Here is a 25874-nt window from a genome sequence, read left to right as displayed (position 1 = left end):
GGAAAAATATCTTTATTAAAATCAAGCTATATCCTACCTAAAGTTTTCCCCTTATTTATTAAGCTTGTCACCCTTTCCAGGAGGAGAAACAGATTAAGGTTTTTTATGAGCGGGTCATGTCAAACCATATTGGCTGTTTTATAGTCTGTCCTCTACGTATTTTTAGACACTAAATAATTGCTAAACTATTTATTACTAAATCTTTCTTTGGAACCGAAACCGATAGTTTCAAAAGAGATACTTTGCTGGCCATTTTCATCCTCTGTGACATTAAATAAATAAATATTTAAATAATATCACTGAGGCCTAATTCCACAATCATTCTAGGATGAATTTTATTAGGATTTGYCAGTTGAGCACATCTATATCAAGATTCCTTAGGCTATTCTTTTTGTGCTTTGGTTCCACTCTTATTGTCTAGAATTAATTTTATAAAGTAGCAGGTCACAATTTACCTCTTTCATAAAGTATGAAATAAAGAAGATTTCAATATTTGAAAGTCTCTTACTTGTTCTCCTTTCTTGTTTAATAACAGACATAGGTAATGGACCTATCCCTTTGTGCCTCCTCTTGCTTAGATTTTTAGATCCTTTCATTGATTTTTTTTTTTGTGCTTTGTTAATTGAAACTTATTTTATTCTTCAAAGTTACTGATTTTATCCTCACATTCTCATACTATTCCTTTACATTCATCCTTAACCATGCTGAATTATTTTTACTTGTAAAATTCCTTTTTATTTCCAGGCCTCTGAAGAATTCCTGATACATAAAGTCTCTTTAACATTTATTATTATTTTAGTTTATTATTATAAACTATCTCAATGCAAAGAAAAGAGACTATAACAAATAACAGATTTTTTTTAGCCCTGATGGTTTTTTTTTTCTAAAGTCCAAAGAGTCTGCCTACTAGAGCCCTGCAACTGTTGAAGCTTATTTTTCTAATGCCCATTATCTTTATCTGTTGTCTCTGTCCTACTTCTCTGAGTGAATCTAACATTTCACAGTCACTTCCAACCAAAATTCCCTTCCACCTTTAGATTCTCAAACAGGTCTTCTCTTTCAGTCAGAGCTGAACCTAAAACAGCTGTTCCCTTACTAGCTTCTTTGTCCTTCTAAAACAAGTTTTGTCTTAACTTCATTCCAAGAATGAAGTATTTCAGTCATCCTCTCCCGATTAGGCAGTGTAACTGCAGATCACACCATAGTCTTGCTCTTTCTCATTTTTACCTCTACCTAGAAACATTCAACATCATATCCTCCTAATTTAACAGCAAGTACATATAATTTTGATATAAAACACAGCACAGACTTCATTTTCCCTGCCTGCTCTTTTCAAGCAAGTTTCATTACACAAACCAATTGCACTGCAGCAGACATCGTGAGAATACCTGTTCCAGAACCACAGGAAAACAAATGCATAAAACTTTCTGTACTTTAGATGAATTAATATATCATTATAAATGATAGAGAAGAAACACAGTCTAGAGAAAAAAGGAAAAAAAAGTTTTTAAGTACTGAAAAGTTTGAATTGTGACTACTATCACTACCATCACTAAGGAACATTACATTATTATATATAAACAAAAAAACATGTAGGCCTACAGACTACTCCCTAAAACAAGAGGCACAGGATTAAAGCACCACTTTAATAGACTAGATTCTGCAAAGTCCTAACATTTGGATCTATGGCCCAGGTAATAATATGTTGTGGGCATGCTATGAATCACAGCTCCTCTAAATAAATCATCATTGACATAAGAGAGTTCCTCTCTTCTGCAGGAGCTACAAGGCATTACTCTGTTACTGTGGATTCAGTGTTGCTATACTGTGCGTTTGCCAGAGAGAGTGAGAGCAAGCCAGCCAGCAAGTAAAGAAGCAATACGATGAAGACCGGAATTACAGTGAAGACATTGGGCTTCTGTGTTGATACCTTTGGTCTCCTATCCCTCCTCTTTTGTGTTCACAAGGTTAGTGTACCAACAGAGAGCAATGAAAATGATTTTTTCACCCACTATATGAATGCTGAGATTTTTTTTAAATGGAATTTTTTTTTGGGGGGGGGGGCAATTTATTTCATTTAACTTTTCTCTTCAGATATTCTCAATGGTAGAGGATGTTCTACATGTCAATTTGAAATCACTAAACTCTGAAGATTAGAAATCAAACCACAGGTATTCAGTTAGCCATAAAATTTCCCCTTATAAAGCACAAAACCGRGACCTCAGTTAGTGAAAACCTCCTCGTTTCTTACTATTAACTCATGTCTCTTTTTTGCTTATCAAGTGTAGAGAGAAATAACCTCAGATCAAAGTCTAATTGGGAGCCCCAACTGTGTTGTCTCTTAATCATTGTAAAATTAACTTATCACTAGATCATTACCTCAAATAACCTTACAAAAGATTGATTTTATGTTCCTGTCTGGGTTTCTATACACTTGAGTTAAATACCTATCATTTTTTAAAGAACACAGAAGATTCTCTAACCATTGGAATAACTACTAATACTAATTTAAATACACCAGTAATACACTGCAATCACCGAAAATATTATTTATTTCTCACCGTATTCCTGAGAGGCAGGACTATTGTTTTGAGAAACAGAGAAAATAAAGGCAAACACTGAATGACTGAATAACAACTCAATTTCATAGATGAAATTAAGTTTTTTTTTGTTTGTTTGTTTTTTTTTACTATGGAGGTCGAATGAGCAACTAGTAACAACACCTGTAATCTTGACTGCTATAGTTACATTTAATGCCAGTTACATTTAAGGCCAGAACATACAGAAGACAAATTCAAATCACAAATTGCTTTTCCAAATTAACTCAGTAAATTTAGATTTCATAAAATGGGATACAATAAATTAGCCTCTGCTGAATACACGGAGATAGTAAGAAAACATAAGGGTAGCTCATTGACTTATCTTCCATAAAATAAGTGTACTTGCAAGAGTCAAAATATTAGGGCTTCAAGGGACACAACACAATAGGCTCAGAAGAGCCAGAACTGATGCAACAGCAATGAAGAGCAGTAGGAAAGTGGTGCACTATTAGAAGCTGTGCAACAGTCATCTTTGTCAGTATCTGATGGAAACTGAAAATCCTGCATAATACATTTTCTTGAACGTTTGCAAGGAAGACTACTATTGACCAGAATTAAAAATATTCTGAATACTAAGAGCTTTCCTTGACTTCAGAGAAATTTGTGATCAGTCAGTACTTTTTAAAGACAGACTATTTGAAACAACTAGATTTGATCTCCTAATTGCTGCATAACTGATATTTAACATATTACCTCATAAAGTTTGTGATGTTAAATTTACAGCTACAAAAGCTCAAAGGTAAGTATACTTGTATTCCCTGCAGTATAACATGAACGGATAACATCATCCTACTGAATTTTTGGATATGGACCTTATTTTAGTTTATTAAAATAATTAGGAAGAGAAGTAGGCAATGAGTCATAGGTTCAATCACTCTTCCTTTCTCTCATACTCCATTTCCTTTTCTTCTTCTATCTTATTTCCTTTTTTTTTTCTCTCTCTCTCTCTTTTTCTTTGAATCATCCCTTAGTATGTCAAAGTCAAATTGCAAACTTCTCTGTAAAGGGACACGTCCATATTGCTTGCAAATTCTCACTCCCTATTGTATGAAATTAAAACAAGCTGCTGTTCCTTTCAAATCACTCCAAAAGAAAAAAGAAAAGAGGAAAAAGGAAAAAAAAACCCCAAAACTTGACATAACAAAGTTGCATGGTAACTTCAGGCTTTCCAAAATACGTGGTTCAGAAAACCCTCAAACACCAAGATGAAGAGCCAAAACATAAGCCCACACAATCTTAACTCTCTTTGAAACTAGTAGTACCTCACGGGAATTATCTGGAGACGTGCCTTGTATTCACTGTTGCTTAACCTAAGTGGTGGAGGGGTCAGCTGGAGCAGTTTGGCAGAGCTGTTACTGTGATGGTTAACTATGAAGGACCAGCCCCTTGTGTGGAAGGGGGTAACACCTCTTGATTAAATCAGTATGTTTATATACTGGTATGTTTATATATGTCAATACGTACAAGCAGCACACAAAAAAGATACAAGACCCCTCATGCTACCAGCGTAGGTCTCAGTGAACTGAACTGTTGAAGATCACATCAGCAGATGACAAGGAGATCCTTGTACTTGAAGGGATTTTGGTCACAATGAGGATATGAGGTCTCTAGATATAATAATGGATAACTGAAAGTATATGCTGCATTGCATCTGTAAAAGCGAAAGGGATGTAAAGCTTAGTAGTTATGCCATCCTTTGTGTTAAGTAGGTGAAATATCACACTGTGGCAGAGGTATGCAACTCCTTTTCAGAATGGTTCAAAGACAGAGCATGAAAGCATGGTTGTTAGAGCACTGTGGGCAGTTATAGCCATAACTCTTCATTTTCTGGTTACCGCTACTTACCTGAAAAGTTGGCCTTATGCTTAGCAACATATGTAATATTTGGTTTTACTATCACAAGGGCACGGTACCTGACATAGCCTTATTTGTTAAGCATAGTGTCAATCCCAAATGTATGTTTTGTTTCTATGCCATCTCTTACCCTTCTTCAATTTGATACTAACTCAGAAAACTGAGTCACCTAACTTAAATTCTCATTTCACAGCTCTGTTGTCTTTCTGTTCTGCCCGTACTTGTCTGATCCATATGAATGGATCACCTAATAGCTATGGAGATGTCAGGATGAAGACTGAGAAGATATGTAGAAGGGATTCAGGAGCAATGCCTTTTCTACATACTCAGATGCAATTTACCACAGATAACAGAACTCCCCATTTGCAAAACACACAGCCACTGCCCAGACTTTATTCCATCTTTCTTCCTTTTTACACAGATATGTATAGTCATGTATTCAGCCACATACAAATGAAACAGTGCTACTCCATGTACTGCATTGCAGGAACATAACATCCTTTAGTCTTTTATTAAAAATATCTATTAGACAAGAAAGGTAAAATCTGTCATAAATGCACTGTAAACTCATAATTAACTTCTATTCACATCAGTACAAAAAGGAGGACTGTTTGCAAAACCAATGCTGTAACAGACAGTATATATGTATGGTATGTTAAAGTCAAGAAGGCCTGGCATCAGGAAAAAGATAAGCCTGTTTACCGTCACTTGTAAGTTTTGGCCTTATATTATATGGCATAACTTATGAATGATTACATATAATTACAATTAAGAACTCTCAGCTGCTGGAAGGATAAAGACCCAYACTTGACTTGATGTATGTGTTTCATTTTTTAGGCTCCAGTAAGCTGATACAGTTTCCGACACATACAGTCACTCCCTCCCGTCTGCCCTCAATTGTGTATGCCTGCCCTTTCTTATAGGCTAGTTCCAATGCTCATTTGACCCTCCACTGAACTGTTTTAAAACTATTTTACTATGTTAACTGGCAGAAAACAAGTCTTTTTAAAATTTATTTATTTTTCTAGAGCTGTAGTACACTGAAACAGATCAGCCCAGCATCAGGTAAGAGGTAAGACCTATGCAGTATCAGTAAAAAACAGCATTGGGGTCAAGAAATAAAGGTGGGATGATGATAGTCATGAGACTGGCTGCCTTTGAATCTCGGCATTGTACTCTTAAATCTGCTACCAGTCAATACCGAGACAGAAAACTGAGCCTTTCATTTGACTAGCACAACTGTTCTTACGGTCTTCAAACCTGACATGCTGAATGGGCAAAGATAACACCAGAAAGCTGTAAATCTGAATAATGAAACTTTTCGCTGTCTTTTGATAGTGAAGAGAAAGAAAGAAAAGAATTATTTGCATGAGTCAGCTGTAGGATTCATGCAGATTTGCTGGTGAGAGGCTACTCTGTTTAAGCAAGGAATACTATTTGATTCCTCCCCATTCTTACCTTTTTGATATGATTGTACTTTGAAATGTTTGGCATACACAGTGACTAACAGGGAAGTTGGGAAAATTAGATGTGCTTGGTGTCCCCAAATCTTGACAGTTTTATTACTTGGTAATTATGGTAACTTTAAGCACATGAGAGAAGACTGATATGCTTTCACCACACTTTCTTCAATGCTATAAATACATTAGCATTTTAGAATCCACTAGCACAGTTGCATACACATATTACAATTGTAACAAGATCACACTAGTTTCTGCTAGGGAGTATGCAGATTAAAGAAGATGCTAGATAAACTGGCACAAACCTGTTGATTTTTTTTTTTTTTGGTAATTAAAAAAGTATTACCTAGAGAGTCTTAGAAAACAAAAAAATCCTTTCCCAAAGAGCATTAAATATCTAAAATTTTCAGAAGCCATAAACTAAAGGTAATGTAAAATAATCCATTTTTTTCTGCAATTACACTGATGTTAATCCAGAATAAATTTATTGGTAGTCTTTGAAGCACACTTCTTACTAAATACAGTACTGTCTTTCAATATAAAACTTCATGTTTGTCTATTTTTTATTATTATTATTATTATTGGAGCACACCACACTTACGTGCTACATTAATGAACTTGCATCTATCCTGAAAGTTATCAGTTAGCGTTAGCTGGAAACAAATTATCTGGAAACAAATCATCTTACATCTTTTTGATCCTGTTCTCACTGAATAAACACAAAAATTGCAGGTGCAAGAGTGCTGTGGGAGTTTGGGGTTTTTTGTTTGTTTGTTTGAAAGAGTAGGTCATTATAACCAACATAGAAACATGGTACATCAGGTAATAAACTACTTATTYATCACCTGATATTGGTGGCCTACTGGTCTATTGTTTAATTAATTACTAATTTTTCTTTAAACACCTATCTCCTCCCTCTTTTCCTTGCCCCCAGTCTACCTGAACCTCATAACTTTTTAAATATGTTAACCACTCCCTCAAAAAATAAAATAAATAAATAAAAAACAGTAAAAAGAAAACCTTTCCCACTTTCTCCCATTCTGAATATGTAATTATGTGTTGGATTACTACTGCAAGATATATGTTAATAGTGGATTCAGATATCACTCTTATGTTTTGAAGAGTCATTTATTTCACAATATATTTTTTAGTACTGATAGTATGTAGTCATCAACTTGTTTCATTCCTTCCTTCCCAAATATTCTCTGAGTAGCAGTCTTTAGCAATTTTCAGAACCATCACTTTAAAAGACTATAAGCTCTTAAAGGATTAAACACAGTAAAGATCAAATATCTTTCTTGACTTGCACCAGAGTATTTGATGTCAAAGCACAAATGGAAGTCCTTGGATTAGAAACAGTGTCAAAAACTACCACAGCAGAGAAATTACCTTTCCTATTCTATTCTGAGAAGTTTCTATTGAAGTCTTTATATAATAATACCTGTTTGCAAGTTTTAATTGAGTTTTATTTAGTCCACCACAAGAACATTTGCTTCCTACACGTCCTGAATCACTGTAAGTATCAAAACATCTCTGTGAGTCATTACCTTCTCTAATAAAATAAATGATATCTAGAGTCTCGGGAAAAAGAAATTCTTCTAAAAGGAGACACACACAGTGTCCTCAAAAAAAAAAGAAAAAAAAAACACCATCCAAATTTAAACACCACCACTCCCACCCGAAAACAGTCAGTCAATTTAAAAGGAAAAACATGAGACACTCAAAAGGGAAGTTAAGTCACTCTACCAAACAGCTCCTTAGAATAATCAATAACTGAAAGTGAAATATCTATGTCAGGCCATATTAGTTTTACCTACATATACTAATCTAATAATGCGCCTGATTTGAGTCATAAATTATCATCCAACAAAAYCAGAAATTAAAATTTTTGCATTTTTAAATGATCATCATCTGCAAAGAAAATTCTCTCCCTAAATGATGAGATTAAGTTGAATCAGTTTTGCCTATTTTATTAATAAACCTTTGGATCCTTAAATTCATGCCGGGTGTATCTAACTTAATCCTCAGTAATCCACCAGCATGAACTGGGGCATGACATCCCATCTACCTGACAGCCTCTTAAACAGTGAATGGATTTATAATGCATCTGAAGGCCCATTACTTGAGAGGTTAAACTTTTCTTAAAATAAATTCAGAGGATGATATTTTATGTGCTTGTATTGCTGTACTGAGAGTCCTGAGGAGTATTTGGAGAGATTTGAGCATGAGTTCATTCAGATAGGTGCAATTTCACCATTATTACTATACAGTTTTGCAACATTTCTAGCAAGAGTAAAGGAAACTTAGGCACTCATTCAATGAAATGTCTAATTCTAATTATTTAGGAGATTATATCAACATTGAAAGTTTCAGTTTACTTGTTAATGGGAATTCATTTCCTTCAACTGCGTTCTGAAAAGAATGAACAAAAACACAAGACTGAACCAAGGCAGGCCTAGAAGGTAAAAGGACTTAGCAAGCAGAGGCAGAAGTCTAAACTAAAAGTTATTTCAGTTGTTTTATCTTCAGACTAATGCACTTTTACACATTTTGTATTCAACATACACACATCCACTTGTTACTTAAAAACTGTAAAAAAGCCTTACACTTGCAAAAACCCCCAAACATATAAACACTCTCACTCTCCCATAATACAACCCAGACTGGAAAGCATGACAGAGTATGTAAATATAAGACAGCTGCAAAACCTTCATAKAGTATCTGTGAGTATATTCTTCTTCTCAATTCACTGAATCTATCAATAGTCTAACAATACTGAGAACACTGTAAACATCATGATAATTGAAGTGTAAATATGTAAACTAATACTAGCAAAAAAGGAAGGTTTTCAAAAATAATAATCCAAATTTCATGCTGCTTTTTGAATAACACGTTTGCACCGTTTGGCTGACTGGCAACCTAGTGACAAATTTTAGTAATGATAGTAAGATCTACTCTACCCAAGGGACAAGAGAAATTCCTTACAAAACATTATTGAAATGTATGGGAGAGCAAAATATTGGAGGAATGCTAGAAAAATGAAAAATGTATTACAATGATAACAAAAGCTCACTACACTATCATATTGTTCTCCAAAACATGGATGGTGATGCAAATTCATCACTTTAACAAAAAATGCTCTTTTGACTGTGAAAGAAAAAAATCCAACATTCTAAATAAATTCTTTATCAGTATGCACAGAAAGTGACATGTGAATCTAGTTTTAATTCTTTTCTTCATAAAAATTACACTGAAATAAGTTTCAACTAGCCTGTTTGTGGTGTAACACCTAGTGCAAAACACCGTCTTTTCTTCACACCACCAAAGATACAAATGATGAGGTATTCTCTCTAAAGAAAAAGTACATGGGCAATGTAACTTTTTAATTCCAAGCAGATATTCTAAGAGCACTAGTCACAATAATAGGTGTTCCAAGACTGACGTGATCCTCTCTGCCAGAATTTGCTATAGGAATAGGAATTAAAGTTCTAGTGTCAAATCCATCCAACACTYTTGCCATTATGTATGGGGCCTACTGGTTTATTCTGTTTCTACAGAGAAACAAGCCTTCCCTCCTCTACCATAACTGTGAAGTTAATCCTCTAAATCTGGACCAAGTAACTGAAATTGATGACTTCATGCAGTGTGAACACAGATTGAAACAAAAGAATTCAGAGGTGTGAATTCTGTTACTCCTCTTTACAGTCTTTTTGTTTTGCTAATTCCTGAGCCAGCAATGACACTTTAAATATTTTCTTACTAAACACTTCATTAGATAAACTGATGATGATGAATCCTTCTAGGAAGTGAAGAAGAAAATGCTGATGAGTAGAAACCGAGGCATAAAGAGAAAAAAAGTTGGTAAGGAAAAAAACCACACTGACTGATGAAATAACTTTGATAAAGAATAAAAGCAGTAATAGACTTCAAGTGAACACTTTATCAGCAGTTAATGCTGAACTGTATATTAATATAGGTTCCAAAGAAATCAGTCCAGAATTCAGTAAGTTCCAGTAAAATCAAACAGCTAACTAAATATTTTTGAATCAAGCTTTGCTATAAGCTGGCTGTATTTCATCTTTGACCTTGATGCACACTTCTCTCCCACTGACAGATGAAAGGTGATACAAGGAATATGTTTTCGGATTTAAAGAAATATACAGTGCTATGTTTTTCTGGTAGTGACTGTAAGTGGAAATCATCTTTCTGCCAAAATAAGTTGGCCATTCAGTCTAAATCTACCCCAACTTCGTCTGTGACAAACCATTATTTTGCCATCAAACACCTGAGAGCTGCACAAAACTGGCTTAAACAGAAAGTGGAATGGAGCCACTGTCACTTTAGCGGACAGTATCTATGATCTGAGGACAGACTTTTGGAAGTCTTTAAATATTTCATTCTCTCAACTGACATCAGATTAACAATTCAGAAGAAAAATTCTCCTCTGACAAAATATTATGCCATTTCCTCTCTGCTTAACACCTTATAAGGCTCCATTCTTTCTTACTTTTCGCTTTGGGCCTTACTGGCAAGCTATAAAGTGCTTACATACTGGGGTACACGACAGTTGAAACAGTTTCAGTGGGACTCATGAAACTCAGCAGCCCGGGCATGGCACTGGAGGGAACAGAGACTGTTATGAACCGGGGCAGGAGGCACCTCACGAGCCGAGCCGCAGCGGCGGCCCTGGCCGCACTCCTGCGGGCAGCCYGGGCAAGGCGCGGGCGAGCGCCGGGACAGGGCCGGCGCGGCAGGCCCGCCTCCGCCTCCGCGCCCGGCCCCGGCCCTGGCCGGCGGCCTCCCTCCGCCCCTCGGCTCCCTCCGCGCCCCGAAAGCGCCGACCTCCCCCGTCCCCCCCCCGTCCCGGCCCCCCTCGCCCCGACTGACCTGCGCCGGGGCCAGGCTGCGGCACCGAGGGGCAGGCGCTGCTGGGCCGCGGGGGCACAAGGGTGAGGGGGGCCCTGTGCGGCGAGAGCCCGCGCGGACGGGGCCTCCTCTGCCCGCCCGGGGTCCGCTCTGTGGCGGCCCGGCCGACTCCCTCGGCCCCTGCCCCCGGAAGCCGTCCCGCCAGCCGGTCCTGACAGCCCCTGTGGGCCACAGAGACAGCCTCCGCGTCCTAGAACAGCTGCAGCACGGACGATAGATACCGCAGTGGAGCGCCTAGAGAGGCTTTGCCTACGCAGGAAGTGACCGTGGCGAGCGAGATAGCGTGCTARAAGAGCTCCCGCGACAGCATTCGTGCCCGGGGAAGGGACGGCACGGCGGCACTTGACTGATGGTCCACAGAGCAAATCACGCGGCTCAGAGGGGAGGCTGGGTAGCCAATGGGGAGAGGGCGGGGGCGGTGCTGGGGCCGAGCGTGGGGTAGCGGCTGTGTAGGGTGAGCGGGGGGGTCGTTGTGTCCCTCCCGGCCGGGCCGGGCCGGCCCCCGGGTACCGGCCCGCAGGCCCTGCGAGCGTCCCAGCCCCTCGGGGTAAGCGGGGCTCGTCGTACAGCGGGAGTTTTCTGTGAAAACCGTCCCGTTCCCCACACCCCCCCCGCAGCGGCGCGGCCGCCGGTGCCCGGGTGGGCCCGGCCTCGGCCGGGGCGACGCGGGGCCGCRGGCAGGCGTTTCCCCGGCAGCTGCTCTGCGACGCCACTTCTTGCGCGCCTGGCAGACGGGTGGCGTGTGGCAGCGACACGGCCCAGCCCAGGGGCTCGGCATAGCTGCTGCGGGGCAACATGCGGGCGGTGTAACAGGCACAGGGGTGCTGGGGGGAATGAAGAGAGGGCAGGGAGCGACTAGTAGTACTTGCAAATGATTTAAGTGTGAGTCCTGGGGATAGATTGCAGACCTTTCCTTGACTTGTTTTTCGAACAGGGGCCAAATTGCAAATTGTGGAATAAGTTAGGAAAACCTTTGTCCATTTTTAGCGTYTGGGTGTTTCATTTTTCTGTAAAAGCTTGAACGTACTGCACACTCAGTTGAGGAAAACTCCACTAAAAAGTTGCATGTTATGGTTCTAGAAAGCTGGTTGAAGGGGATTCTCTAAAACTGGGCTGTAAGGACAAGTTGGGAGGAATCTATATTTTTAAGTGCGAAAATTAAAAAATAAATAATCTTCCCTCCCCTGAACAGTAATTGCACTTAGTTTAGGCTTATTCACAGATGATTTTAAGGTCTCGGTGCTTCAGATAACTTGCTGAGACATAATGTTAAGGATTATGGAGGTATTCCATGGGCAGATTGGTGGATCCTGTGTCAATTTTTTTAGCTTGCAGCCAAGAAAATAGGTAGTCTTCTGGGTTATCTGTGCTGTCACATGAAGGGATAAAACCCGTTAGGAATATTATGACCTTGAAAGAACAGTTCTGTTGAAAGTTTGTGTGTCATTTTTACAGTCGTAAAGCATTTTCAAAACAGTTGCCTAACTTTGTAAACAGTAATTCTTCTTTGAGAAGAACTGTTTGAAGTGAATAGGACTAAGAACACATGACTGATATTGCAAAATTACTTTTCTTAATGTGAAAACTACATTTTAAGCAAAATGGGATAATGCTTCGTCTTTTGTAGTAGGATCTCTTTTGTGGTTCACAGCAAGATGTAGTAGTAGACAGCATATGACCACCAGTAGGGAAAAACAGAATCCCCCSCAAGTGTTTGGACAGTCGACGGTGTACAGTGCAATATTTTGGGGATTTTATTTTTCTTGCCTTTTTGACACAAAAATCATGGAATCATTTATTTTTGCTGAGGAGAAAAAGTAGTCATTCATTTAATTAAGTCATGGAATGAATACTAGTTATCATTTATTTTTGCATGCTTGAATTAGAAACAAAGAAAAACCCTTACTTGTGCAGGGCACTGCATGCGAACAGGCCTATCAGCTTTTAAAAGTTTTGTTAAGTGAGACCTTATGTGACATGTGGCATACCAGAGTAATACAACAGAGAAGGACCTGCAACTCAAGACTGAAGCAATGTTCTTTCTTCCTGTTGGGGCTGATTTTATTGTGAATCTCTCTGGAGACATGCATTTTGAGTGAAAGATTGCTCTCCAGTCTCTTTTCTGTGATGTGACCTGACACGCCAGGTGCAGCTGACCATCTGTGTCTGTCACATGAGGTCTCAGAGCAAACGAAGCTTGCAACGCTGAGCTGTCAATGCTTGAAATACATGCAGGCCCTGTAACAGGAAGCGTAATCAGGGAGTACTGAGTGAGTCTTACATGCAGAACAAGAGTTTTGACACATGTTCCGGAAGACAAGTTTCAGAATAGTTCCTGAGTAAAATTCTTGTAATGAAGCCACCTTTCCCCATCCACTCCAGTCCTTGAAAGAAACACTAAACAAACAGTGGTAGCTGAGATCCAGTGTTCATCCTCATTTGTGTACTCATCTGACACTTGCATTCCTTCCTGTTGTTCTTTTTGCTCTATTCATATGGAGATCATCTGGCACCCAGGCTGGAGAGAAGTATSTCTCTCTTCCAGGACTCAGCATGTATGAAGACTGCAAATCCATTTCTGCTCAGGCAAGTTTACAGACTGAATGGCTGGAAACAGCCTCTGCTTTTTCTAAGCTGGAAAAGGATGCTTGCTTAAACTGAACTACACTGGTGAAAAAGGAAGTTTTCAGATATACAAAATGAAATGGGTAGCAAAGTGAGATTACCTTTCTCTTTGAAAAGCTTTCAACGCCCCCTCCTCCCCACAAACAGTGCTTGAATTGTGGTAGTTTGCTGGTGATTCAAGAATCAAAATCTTGTTTGTAGTGTCTTTGTAGCAGACTTCACAGATTAGGAATTTAGTCACTGCAGTTAATGTTCTTCCTGAAGCAGAAAACCACAACTAAGGGACTGAAATACRAAGAAAGACTGGGGGATGGAACAAAAATGAAATGCTAGAGCATACCTTTGTCCAAGGTTTTCATTCTAACCTCCACTGTCATTTCTATCCTAATTCTTTCAGRAGATGATGGAAAAATGTCCTCTCTCACTACAGAAGAGCACTCTCAAATTTCCCTGCTACTACTTGAAACGTGGTGATGCTTTTAAAGCAGACATTTTCCGTGGCCTTAGCTGCTCACAGGTCTGTCCTAAAACCGAAGTAGCCACTGTGCATACATAGTAAGTACTGTTCATAAACATTTTTATAATGTTTGACCTAAGAGTGACCTGAAGATTAATGGATATGTTGTATCAGTTTTAATGGGTCTCTTTGCCCTTGGATGCACACATGTGACTCCCATTAGCCTTAATGGGAGTTATATGTGTGCCTAGAGGTTAGGCCAGACCTCTAAAGGTGTTGTTAGCTCTGTTGTATTAACAGTCTCATAATTGCTGAGGTGCTGCACCTTTGCATTGAAAGCAAACTAATTAAATCTGKCTAATGTAATTTGGTATACTAGCATACCTGGCACGTATATGTATTTTCCTATGAGTTCCTCAGTATATAGGTGCATAGGTCAAATCATATGCAGAATTTTAATTTAACTCTGCAGTTGCTTTCTTTTTAGTATCTTTTTAAAATCCAAAATTATTTCATAAATTTGATTCCTGAGAAAGAGGACTGTTCATATCCATACAGAGGAAGGTGGTGAATGTTTTTTTTTTTATCATTGTTAAAGTGTGTATTGAGAGAAGGGACTGCATTCTGGCAGTAAGCACATTTGTCCTCTTAATATCAAGTATGATTCTTGTTTTTGATGTCCCAAATCGTGCACTTTGAAAAAGGCAGGTCTAGAAGTATTAACACAAAGCTTGATGTTGAATTCTAATTATAGCTGTTACCCATTTCTTCTAAGTACCTGTAGACAAAGCACTTCACCTTTCTTTGATTTCCCCATATGTAAAATACCTGCTTGCTTCTCAGTGTTGTAGACATAAATTAATATCTRTTCTATGCTTTGAAAATTTAAGGCTGGTTCAACCCACTGTGTTTTGCTGGCATAATAATGACAGCTCAGGAGGTGGAAAAAAAATCATAGAACCTAACTGATACAGCCAGCAAAACTCCTGATGGGGTTGTAGGTATGCTGACAGAATTGTTTCTGTTGCTTAGTTTATGCAGCATAAGGCAGTTAAATTTACTGAAAAACTTCAGCATGGTTTTCGGTGGAGGAGACTGTATGGTAGCCAAATTACTGTATGTTGTATACACCTTAGACATTTTTATCCATCAAAATCTTAATTGAATTTGACTGTTACAATGAAAGTTTGTGTGCTGTCTTCCATTACTATTTCCATAAGTTTTAAAATTAACTATGACATAGTATTCTTTAAAGATAGATGTTTGGAGAAGGAATGAATCTCAGTATTTACATTCTGCAAAAAAGAAAGGGCTTTGTGTAGTAACCTCCACATTTAAGTTTTTCTTTCTTGTGCCAGATTAAGTTATGTTATATAWGCTCAATTCTGTGATTTGTGAAGTTGTGGAAAGATCTTGCTTGCCTCTTTTGTGTTTTTTTTTTTTTAATTTTATTTTGTCTTTGTGTGATTCTTAGTCCCTACTGTTTATTTGTAAGCCTCAGATTTCCACTGAGATGGGATGGTAATGTCTTAGCTCTGTAATTTGTAAGGTACCTAGGAAACAMCTTTGAATGGTTTTATAAATATACGTCTTTATTTTTGACTCCAATGTATAGAAGGTATGCTATAGTTTGATCAATGTATTTTCCTCAGGTAAATTTTGAACATTAATTTAGAGGTCATTTTAGTAACCCGGGGTTATTTCTCCCTTACTCTTTCCTGCTAAAGATGAAACAGTTATTCTTTTCAGTGTTAAGTATACACAGAGTATTTTTAAAGGAAGTTGAAGATGAAAACTGAATTTAGCTCACTTCAGTTTTTGTAAGTATACTTATCCATAAAAAAGAAGGAACATGTCTATTGTATAACCCTGGCAGACTATACACCTTTAATTTCCAGGTTTTTAGATGCATTCCCACATCCTTTTTTTTTTTTTTCTCTCCTAACTTTTTCTTTGGTGGCATACCTATAAATTCCCTGAGAGAGGGATTGTGTCCTATGTATTCGTACAGTATCAAGCCCCTACCCTCTCATGAAGCTTCTACTGGAAGAAATATTTCTAACTTTGATGTTATTTTTAAACCATTTTTCTAAGCAGAATAAGCAACGTCTTCAAAAGAATTTGGATTTTTTTTTCCCTAGCAAAGCTATGTTTATATTATGATTTTTGCCAGGATCATGGTTGACTGAGAGTGAGTGGTTTATTTCATCTCCCATATTTGAATGAAGATATTTGGGTAAATTGAACACTGGAACAGGTTGGCCAGAGATCTTGTGGAGTCTCCATCCTTGGAGATATTCAAAGCCTGACTGGACATGATCTTGAGCAACCTGCTGTTATCATTAAATTATATTGCCTGTATTTAATTTTTATGCATATAATCTTGATTGCCTTCAAAAGTTACTTTTATATTAAGTGCTCATAGTTTTAACAAGAATGAACTCGTTAGGCTTTATAAGAGATTTTTGAGACATAATAGTTGATTTTAATTGACCCACAGAAATATTAGGTGGTTTAATGGGAGGTTAAAGTGTTGAAGCTGAGAACAAAAAAAAGTATGTTCTTTTGAGTTATGGTCTGATATTGAAATCCATTGTTTAGTAGTTCTAGTGACTTAGTTCTAACTCTGATTCTCCAAGTTAAAGATGCTACTGTTACGCAGCTGTTTACCTCAATTCTGCAAAAATTCTGTAAAATAGGTGGCTGAGTTGGTAAACTAAAGTATAAGCCTGCATTTTAGCCTCTCTGTTTCATTGTCCCCTGCATTCATTAACAGATTAAGCATTAGTGGTGTGAAAACTAGAATGATTTCGGCATAGACACCCTTGCTACTTGCCCATAGGGATTACTGTGCAAGTGTGCAAGTGGAAAACAGATTGAGGATACCCTCTCCATAGCAATTTTTTTGAACTCAGCCCCAGAACTCTTGAGGATTTTAGAATCTTGTCAACCATTAGGTAGTATTCCATAAAGTTTTTATGTACGCCAAGTATATTGAAAGTTACCAGTTACACCTGGGAAAAAGGTCTGCTACATTTCATATGCCCATATAATTGTAAGGATGTTAATAAATCACTCTAGATTAATGACTCCTGTATGAATTTAATAAAGAAAAAATAAGATAAAAAAGGTCATGATAACTTAATCTTTGTTTTGGTAATCTGTAGTTTGTATTGCCTCTACTTGCACACTTCACAGATGRAACAAAATGGATGGTTTCATTTGTTAGTGGTCTATGGACAGACTGATTTGATATGCTTTTCCTAGCTTTTGTTGATCCCAGTACCTTAGTACAAAAAAATGCAGCCATCAAGGTATGCATGGGAATAGGCCTAAGAGGGCAAGAGCATGTCTTGATTTATTGTTTTTTATTTTTATTTTATGATCAATTTTGAATTCTTCCTGTCTATGTTTTTAGTTGTGTTCGGTTTTGCAATGGAATTAGAAGCAGAGTCCAACTCTGTATTCTTTTATGAATGAGTTATTTATCCCATTCAATTCATTCTGCAGCTAATGTCACAGAAGAATGTTGTAGGAATTCACTGCTTTTTAACTCAATTTTCATAAGCCAGTGTTGCTCACATCTGGGATAAAGGGGCTAACCTGATTCTGAATGAAGGTATGTGATGGATATACAGGAATATTTGTTGCTTTTTTTAATGCACATATTAGTAACGATTTTATCACCTTGATTTAGAATTTTCAAATTATAGTTTATTCTGGATTAGAGGAAATTATCACCAAATAGCATGGCATGTTTTCAGTTGACTGTTCATGTACTTATATATGCAAAATCATCCAAGTTGTGCAGATGCCTAAAAGCAGGAGGAAAACTGCATTTGAGAGTAAAGCTGTGTTGTATTCTGATATCAGCAATAACTTAGATCACGTTGGTATCACATCAGAATAATGTTTTACAGCCTCTGCCAATTTAAAAATCAAAGTGATGTTAGATTTGTGTAGAACAACACATTTGACTGACAGGAAAAGCTGTTATAGATGGATGTGATGTTCTATCCTTGTATAACAAGGGTTTTGACTGACAGTTTAACAATAGTACACTTTCTATCCCATATATTCTAAATGATTATTATTATAGTACAAAACATTTTTTGCACTTGCTGTATATAGATAACATGTACACTTTTTGTGTAATAACATTCAAGAAGAGAGGATTTTTTATATCTTAGAGATGATGACAATTAATGAATGCTCTGTCTGACACTTATAACCAATGTCAAGGATTGCTATTGTGGTGCGTGGTAATGCAAAAAATATATTGGGTACTTAGCTCCCAATGGAAGATCAGCATAACTCTTGACACATGCTATATGGTGGATAAAATAAATCTCCTTGGAGAGCAATAGAAATATTTCTTAAACTGAAGAGTACCCTTTCTGTTTTATAATCCCTTTCTTCAGCCTTGCAGTTCTGTGCATCACTGTAACATGCAGTTTTAATGTGAAAATTAGCTGTTTAAAAATGGTAACTGTTAATGCAACAAATGTGCTTTCTGTGCTTTCAGTCAATATTTCTCTTGATGTGAGACATAAGATTCTTCATTAGAACAATAGTTGGAGATAAGAAAGCTGTGCTTTTTCTTGTTTAGATATCTTCTCTCCCTGTTTTCTTCTGGGGGACCTTCTTTTAGTAGTATCCTTCTCATTTTAGACTTCTATTTTAAATTCTTGGCATCAGTTTTCCCTTAGATATTTTTAGTACTATGTACACTAGCTTGATGCTCTAAGTGCAGGTGTCTCCCATTTTGTATAGTTTTTCAGGAGACCAGGAACACCATAATGTATCCGATTRATTATATTTGATGATGTTGCAGAGATCAACACTGAAATCTAAACTTCCCTGTAAACTTTGCATTAGTGTTGCATGCAGCTAGTGATAAAGACATGTTATTTTATGACCCTCTCAATGAAAAATAATATGAAAAATTTGAAAAAAAAAATTGAGCCATGTTTACAAAAACAGGTCTCCATCTTATCTCTATGATTGTTTAGATTGGGAGAACATGATAAATACGGAGATTGCTTTTACAGTGTTGAAAAAAATGGCTTATCCTGAGAGATATTTTTCCTTAATGACATGATAATATTTGATGAAGGAATTAAATAGATTCATTTGTTGACCACATTCTATGAAATAGGAGATATCTCAGAATAATGTAAAGGTACTTGTTTGTTCAGTAAAATTTGATGCTTCTATGGAAGGACARATATGATAAATGTTTCATTCAACAACAGGGTCATTTATTGGTTTGGGACCAACGGTGAAAATTGATGGTGAAAATTTCCTGTGAAGTAGTAAAAAGGTCTTTAAAAATTCTGAAATGAAGGAGTGGATATAGGTTATTTGAGAAATAATATTATTCAGAAAAACTGAATTTGGATTCAATTGAATCCCTCATCTGCTACTTAATTCGAAAGAGTACTAATGACAGTCATCTGTGTATGGGCCAAATTCTAGAGGTTGTTAAAGCACACGCTCTGCCCATCACTGAAGACTGTTGAGATTGTAATCTCAGATTGTGTTCTAGTTTCTGTGTGGGATGTGTTGAAATAGCCCTCTGCTTCCTCTTAACCGACCACATCTGTCTGTGTCCCTCTTGTTTAACCCAGCCTGTCTCCTTCTGGTGTCTTTTCTCATCTTGCTTACGCCTTATCCTTGCCTTACCTTCTGTCCCGACTTTACTCATTGTCTTTCATGAGTAAATATGGTTCTAAAAGGCCTTATCTTAGTTTCTCCCCTTCTGCATTTTTTTTTCCTGACCTTTTGCATCCTTGTTCCAAAAGCAGTTGTCTGTCTAATCTACCTAATTGTCTTTGGCCTTTCTTCCCTCTTTTGTGCTTCTCTCATCTGTGAACTCTCAGTGCTCCATTAGTGAAGGAACAAAAGGCACAGAAGGAAATGTTCCCTTGCTGTCTATTCTTGTCTTTGGCAAGAACAGACTTTATAACAGCCTGGAACAGAGGCAACTACAAAAAGGTTGGATTAGCTCCTTCATCTCCAAATTGGAGAATACTCAGGAGAGGGTTTTTTTTTTTTTTTTTTTTTTTTTTTTTCCCAGAGATTTTGCTTTTAGGATGAGGCTTTGGCTGAGCATATGCAAAGTGTAATTTGAAGAGATTCACAACTTGGTCGAAGGTGGAAAGTTTTTTGCAGGGCTCACAAAAGCACAGCATTAACATAGTTCATTTCATGTGCCTTCTTTCAAGTTCTTGCGTTAAATTCTGATGAGACTTATGCTTTTAATCAAAACAATTGCTCACGTTTTAACAAGGACAAAGCTTTTCCTGCGTAGTTTGCTCTTGAAGTGTATGCACCATTTTTATTGTCATTCTTATGTGTCTCTCTGATTTAACAAAAAAAGAAAAAGTACAATCTGGGACAAGCATAAAAAAATACCGGTCAAAAGATGGAGCTTGAGCTTGGCATTTAAGCAGCTGAAAAATAAAGTTTAAGAGTTGGGGAAAGTCTGATATCTTTAAATACTTGCAGACTAACACCACTTATAAATATGTGTGAGGGAAACAGGTACACCTTTGTAAACTATCTTATTTTTCTAATTAAAAAGAAAAAAATGATTCTTCTTCTTAGCAAGAGAATTTCCTCTCTGAACAGAGACCTGGTTCTAGAGTCTTATAGATAATATTTAATTTGCAGGATAGAGTAATGAAAATATGTTAACAGCTTTTTCAATAAGTTAGTAGGTTTCAAGTTCATACTAATTAGTATTTGTTAAAATATTCTGTTAGTAGAATACATTTTCCTTTTCAATAAAACTTAAAAATTTAGCACAGCCTTATAGGGCCCATCTTGCCAATAGTAAGGGCGACATGAGAAGTAGTATGAAAGTTTTTAAAAAAGTAATGATAATAATTAAAAAATAGCAAGTGAGTTACAAAGGAGGCTGCCATAATTGCTATCAAAGATACCAGTTGATACCAAAATGACAAAGATTTGTCATTTTATAGTGATATCTGAAAGAGCATGGGAGGAGTGGATCTTACAGAGAAAAAACAGTAAGCATTCTTGGAAACAGGATGAGAAGGTGGACTTCTCATGATGGGATACTTGCTTGCAGGTATCTTGCATTCCTGACTACCTACAGCTACAGCTGCAGGAATGGTGAATAGTACCCCATTCGCAGCCCAACCCTGGTAGCTTGGGTACCATGGATGCAATGCATACATCTTCAGATTGAGAAGATAACCTGTATCTTCTCTTTTCTGTGCAAGTGCCCTCTTGTTAGGGTAATATTACACTTCGTTCAGTGAGACATAACAAAGTACGTTTTCTTTGATTTTGTAWCATGTCCCCCACATCCTGCCACACTCAAACTCAAGTTTTTGCCATCTTCCTCTTTGGCATCTTTTAAGACCCCTTTGCCAGCAGGACCTTCAAACCTCCAGAGTTTTCTAAAACAATACCCCTTATATGCCTCTACCTTTAGTCCTCTGATATCTCTTAAATCCCCCTGCAGTTTCTTTCATTTCTTTCTTATACCCCTTCAGATACATACCCTCATAGTATCCTCAGCTTCCTTTCACTTCTCTTGGTGAATCAAGAGTCATCATGGGCTGCAGCTCTTCGCAAACAATTCATGTACTGACTGTCCTGCTGGCTATTGTCAAACAACATGAATAAAATCTAAGGTCTCCCTGTTCTCCCTGACCGTCAATCAGGGAATTATAGAGATTACTTCCCACTTCCCTCCCTTCTCCCCCACCCCCTGTTACTGAGTATCATAACAGTTGTAATATCTTTGAGAACTCAGTCCCTCTCTCAGATTTGGTAGAACTAGATCAATGGATTAAAATTTAAGGCAGTGCAGTGGACAAAACAATCTAGAGTTGGAGAATTTTACTTGAGGTAATTCACCGTCAATGAACACAAGCCTCTGATCACAGATTTGGGTGTTGAGAAAAAGAAGAACAGAATAAGGCAAACACATAAGCATCTATTCTTCCTCTCTCCCCTGTCCAACCTCCCTTATTTTTGCCATTGGTTACACTCAATCCATAAGAACTCCTCCAGTGAGCAGCACGGGAGGTGTGTGACGGGTTCTGTTTGCTGCTTTGTGTGTGTGCAAAATATTATTTCTGTGTGGATCCCTGGCGGCAGTTCCTGAGGGGTGTCCCTGCCCCATCATGGACTGCCCACAGCCGCAATCCCTAGGGGTGTCCTGCCATGGCGTGGGTCACCAGTGGCCTCAGTCCTTCAGAGGTCTCCTTACCCCAGCATGGTGTCCCCGCAACCGCTTGGGTCTTCCGCAGTCTGTCAGGGTGTGCTACTCCCTTTTGGCTGGGGGTCCCCACTCCACACCATGAGTGTCTCCACCCCCTTGCAGCTGTCTTAAATATGTCTGAGAAGGGGTAATGTGTGCTCCTCCGATGGCATGCAATCTTTTTTTTTTTTTTTTTTTTTCCCCTCCCCACAGTTATTTTTATCTGCTTTGTGGCAGGCTGAAGCCAATTTCAACTGGCATATGGCAGTTCACAGTGTCCTCCCACACAGGTCACCATTGCAGCCCCTGTTACTTAGAGCCTACGGTATATGCCCATTACAGGTAGGTGAAAGAGAGAATAAATGAATAGACAGATAACTTAGATGACTACCTCATGTTTCCATACAAAGCTATAGATAAGAAAGGAGGACACTGACTTTTTCCTCTGCTGATTATTCTTAGAAGATGGGTAAGATATTTATCACTCAAGCGATGAATAGGATATCTTCTTTGGAGGAAGGATTTTGGCAGTGAATTTCAGTATCATACAGGTATGTAATGGGAATGTTCCTCGTAGGGTGATATTAGATARCAAAGACCAGAGAATATTGAAATCCTGTCACTTCGACATTTTTTTATTGGTAGTCCTTCCTCTTTCTTATAGCTCTTTAATTCCTAATTAGGCTAACTGTATTCACTGTGTAAGAAATTTGGAGACTTACATTTGGTTCATCGGCCCTAAGAATACGGAAATCTGATCAGTTTGTTTTTTCTGCTTAAAATTCCAGCTTTATTTTCCTTTAGGCTTTTCTAAAATGACTAACATAACACTTTAGAAAACTTCATTTGTCTCTCTAAACAGAGTATTTCATTTTTACACTGTTTATAGTTAGGTCACGTTTCTGTTTTCCTTTATCCTACTAGCATTTTTCTTATTGTTCTGGAAAACTATTTCCTGGTTCCATACTTTGTTGAAAGTATTATTTTCTGTTCATTTTATTAAGATTTCAGCATTTTCTCAGTGATTTAATTTTCAGTTGCAGAGTTTAATTGTGATTATCTGTTCTTTTGAAGGATAACTCTGTATAGTTATCAGTTTARTATGAAATCTATTTTGGTCAGGCATCATCCTATTTTACCTCTCCTGTAAAGGTATTTATAGAATCCAGCATTGTACAGAACCTAGATTTCTAAAATGTTTATATAATAATTGTTTATTATTTGCTTTAAAGTGCATTAATATTTTGCAAAAGAGACAATATCCTAACTCAGGTAGGGGAAAGGATGGAGCCGTGGAAAATTATAAGTGCTATTATATTTTAACTGTGGGTTAGGATACTKAATAAAAATATTTTCACTTCTTCTAGTCCTTATGGCAGTCATTAAGTTTATGGAAGGAGTTGAATGAGGCAAAGGGGTTTGTTTGGCAAACAGTGTTAGAATTGTACAAGGAGTTAAAATTTGTCTTGGTCAGCATCCAAAAGCTATATCCTAAAGGAAACCATGTTGTTAGTATGTTACAGAACCTTTAACCTTTAGATCAGTCTAAACTTCTAATAAAAGTAAGAAAGCATCCCTCCTCCCCAACAGTTCCTTGGGGCTACTTTTCCAAACATTTTGATTCTGTTTAATTTTTATTTTAATATGTATTAACTTACATGGCTATGCTTCTTATGACAATTAGGAAAAAAAAAAGAATGATGGAATAATGTAGGTAGCGAGGTGAGAAGTAAATGACTGTTTTAACTTACAGTAAATACCAAAATTTTGAGAGAGGTGATCCCTTTTTAATGTTGTGGGCTTAATTTTCCTTGTTTTATTCTCAGTTCATGTGACAAGAAGAACTATGTCAGTTCTGTATCAATGATCTAAATGATGAAAATAGAGTTTTGTTTCAAACAACTGAAAATGTTCAAAGAGAGGCCAGTGAAGAAGTTGCTCAGTTGGATGCTATGATATTGAAAGCAGATTAGCTAACTAATGTAAGATCATCACTGCCAACCTGCTATAAACATAAATTTCTTTGCAGAAATTTTTTTCAGCTTTATGATTGCTTCTTATCATATCTTTCTACTTCTGTGTTCAATGTCTAGTTTTGCCTGTCTAATATATTTCTCCATATGTTTATAGATTACTGATTCTCCAAAATACTGGCTAAATTGGACTGCTGTCTTCTCCCTCAGCCTACCATGGCTGAGAGAAACTAAAAAACTGGTTTAACTAAATAAGCTTAAGAAAAGACTTAGTTAAAAGTTATAGAAATCTAGAGATTTCTGATAATCTTGAATCTAGTGGGTGAATAAACAGATCAATGGATGGTAGGTGAATTTAGACAAATTTAGAAAAGATTTAATTTTATGGTGAGGGTATTTAACCAGTGGAACAAATTGTATAGGAGTACGATGGACTCTTTAGAGCSTGAAGTCTTTTAAATTGGAATTGGAGGTCATTAAGTACAGCAAACTATTGCGTTAGCAGGAGTTTATAGATTTAATTTGGAATCATATAACTGTGTTGTCTGTGTTATTCAGGAGATCAGCATAGATGATCGTAAATAGCCTTAAGTCCTGTAAATCTAGAATTTGAACTCTTATGTTTATGAAAAGAAGCAAAAATACAGTCTTAGTAAGGAAAGCAAAGGAAAAACACAGTAGGTCTACAGTACTTAACATGAATGGCATGTGACAGAAGACCATTTTTTTCTTTTATTAGACTTCTACTCAGAAGATATTGCATAGGTATGATACCAATTAGCTAAAGGGAGGAAGATGTTCATGTTGAAAACAGGAGAGAGAAGGGTTTTTTAGGGCATATCTACACCCTGCAATGCTTAGGAAATTAGCCAAAGCACAGTGCAATACTAATAGTTATTCTGATACTAGGAGTGAAGCTAGTGTTTCTGTATAGCAYTTCAATGTGCCATGTAAATGTGCCAGCTGATTTAGTGCTAGTTCAGTCATCTCTAATATAATACTGCATTGCWTGGCCTCAGTGTGCCCTTAGAGTTGCAGCTGGCTTTCTCTGAAGAATTTTTATTTTTGAGGAAATTTTCGTGTTTGTACAAGGAAGAAATGTCAATTAAAGTTTTAATGCATTCTGATTTCTTTTGGAGTAACTGCATTAGTATCTTGCTAGGGAGTTCTTGCTTTTAACCTGAGTTAGTGCAGTTCAGTTTCTTAACATTAACGCATTTTGTTTGTCTGCCTCATATACTAGGCTTTGTGAAAAGCCTGTGTTGCCAGTGACAGACAAATTTACAGTAATGACCACTGGTCAAGTCAACAAAAAGAGTAACCAGCTRAAAATGATGCTTACGTGATTTACTGTGACTCTGGGTCTCATATTTTGTCTTACATGCAGTTGGTAGATGTATAGACTACCAGTATAGTTAAACCATTCCTGTCTTTTTAGAGGGAAAAGGTTTGATCGTGAATGTAGGTGACCACTCCAGCATCTCTTCAATCCCTTTAGTGTGCCCTTCTCTAATTAGAAAGCAAACAGAGTAACCAGGCTATGGATGGAAAGAGGATACTTGCTCCATCCTTCTTTTACAGACCAAGCATTAGGGCATTCACATAATGCAATGATACTTTCATTGTTTCTTATAGGGATACAGAAATGACCAGCTGATTTGGAGAGATGTGGAGTCTGATCTGTCAGTCCACAGTGCAACAACAAATGTGAAGGACAGGAGTGTGAAGTAAGGGAAAAAG

The 25874-nt window shown here is 37.5% G+C and overlaps 1 protein-coding gene and 1 long non-coding RNA gene across 10 annotated transcripts in view; one reads left to right on the top strand and one right to left on the bottom strand.

The window, feature by feature from the left end:
* Nucleotides 1-11063, bottom strand: part of PEX2 (peroxisomal biogenesis factor 2) — a 28730-nt gene extending 17667 nt beyond the window's left edge. Inside the window, exons 1-2 of one of the 4 annotated variants that reach the window (XR_003256132.1) lie at nt 10802-10883; nt 2057-4251 (exon numbers count right to left, since the gene is read on the bottom strand). The gene's annotated coding sequence lies outside the window, so the exon portion shown is untranslated. Of the gene's footprint in view, nt 1-2056; nt 4252-10801 lie in introns of those variants that run through there. The other 3 variants (XR_003256131.1, XR_003256130.1, XM_026082524.1) reach the window with 3 other exon arrangements.
* Nucleotides 11064-11268: 205 nt separating this feature from the next.
* Nucleotides 11269-25874, top strand: part of LOC112974015 — a 37913-nt gene continuing 23307 nt past the window's right edge. Inside the window, exons 1-5 of one of the 6 annotated variants that reach the window (XR_003256133.1) lie at nt 11269-11387; nt 13866-14020; nt 17433-17541; nt 22399-22503; nt 25770-25861. This is a non-coding gene — a long non-coding RNA (uncharacterized LOC112974015). Of the gene's footprint in view, nt 11388-13865; nt 14021-17432; nt 17542-22374; nt 22504-25769; nt 25862-25874 lie in introns of all 6 variants that reach the window. The other 5 variants (XR_003256135.1, XR_003256137.1, XR_003256138.1 and 2 more) reach the window with 5 other exon arrangements.

The sequence above is a fragment of the Apteryx rowi genome, unplaced genomic scaffold, assembly GCF_003343035.1.
Source record: "Apteryx rowi isolate R43461 unplaced genomic scaffold, aptRow1 scaffold_58, whole genome shotgun sequence".
Lineage (NCBI taxonomy): Eukaryota > Metazoa > Chordata > Aves > Apterygiformes > Apterygidae > Apteryx > Apteryx rowi.
The sequence above is the reverse complement of the archived record's forward strand: the minus strand, read 5'-3'. Positions and strand labels throughout refer to the sequence as shown.